At 39.5% G+C, this 1,334-nt stretch overlaps 1 pseudogene; it reads right to left on the reverse strand.

The window, feature by feature from the left end:
- Positions 1–662: 662 nt before the first annotated feature.
- Positions 663–1,334, reverse strand: LOC128050974 (mitochondrial fission factor-like; annotated as a pseudogene).

Consider the following 1,334-nt stretch of genomic DNA (forward strand, 5'->3'; position numbering starts at 1 on the left):
TGCCAAAATTCTTAATCTTAAATTTCAGCAAATAAAATTTCCTAAAAGAAACAAAAACCTTCCTAGTTTCTGTTATTAGTGCAAAGAGGACACTGGAAAAGAGATTGTTAACAGACTCAAGCATTTCAGGCACCATCAGCCCTCTAACCGGTCTTTCCAACTTCTTCCCAATTTCCAGTTGTGGGGCTCCAAGGAACTGTAGGGGCTTTTCTCAATCCTTCCTCTTAGTCAGCTTGGAGAACCATTCCTCCAGATTTGAGATGGATCTCTACTAGTCCATCTGAGCCACTCTTGATGCTCAACCCCACTACTAGAAAGCAGTCCCTTCCTTGAGTTCAAATAATGGGGATCTCTAATGAGATTCACAAGAGATTCCTGTCTGTGAACTGATCCCCTGTTGTTTGGGCCCTTTGAGAGACACACACTCTTTTCTCCTTAGTTCCTCTACTGCCCTTCATATATTACGCTAATAATTCTTCTTAAAGTAGTATCATGCTGAAATTACTTTCTTCTGAAAAGGGAAAATAATTCTGGAATTTGACAGTAGTCATCAAAGCAGCCAACTGGATGAATTAAGTGACTCTTTGACATTTTTTTTTTTAAGTTTGCAAATTCTTTATATTTCCAGCTATTGACACAACATTTCTGAGTTGAAGTTACCTCTAGCAGCAAAACCAGAGCCAGCTATTAAGCAGCCAGAATGCTACAGTATACATGACCATTTATTTTTAGCATGTTCTTTGTTCTCCTCTTCCAGAAGCTGCAGACATCTATTTAATTTAGCTGTAGTCATAATGAAGCTGTATCTACAACTGTCATGTCTCCTGAAGTTCCTTCAATCATTGCATATATATTTGAAAAGCCATACATGGAGTCAGTTCTAACCAGCTGTCAATTTTGGTGAACAGCATTTTCACTCATAGAGAGCTTTATTTTTAGCCTGCCAACTGCATGGATTTCTTCATTTTGAGGGGATGGAGGAGGTCCTTCTAAATCCAGAAAATGTAGTGGTCTTTCACTTAGGGTAAGTACAGGAGGTGGTATTTTTAGTTCCATAGGCTTAAAGGGACTTGACTGTGTAAGGTCTGGTCTTGAAATCTGCTGGTCTTGAAAACGGAATGTTCATTATTTCCTGCTACAATTCTCTCTGGAAGCTGCATAATCACACTAGCATTTGAAACTCCTTCTTGGAATCCTTGTTCCAGGTCAGCATTTGTTGGTGCTATCTTTCATTTTTCCAGGACCCTCACTTACTGACCTTTGGTGTATTCCATTTCCTACTGAATTTGACTAATTTCTGCCATCTCAGCAGCAGTAGAAGGAAATGCTGCCCC

The sequence above is a fragment of the Budorcas taxicolor genome, chromosome 7, assembly GCF_023091745.1.
Source record: "Budorcas taxicolor isolate Tak-1 chromosome 7, Takin1.1, whole genome shotgun sequence".
Lineage (NCBI taxonomy): Eukaryota > Metazoa > Chordata > Mammalia > Artiodactyla > Bovidae > Budorcas > Budorcas taxicolor.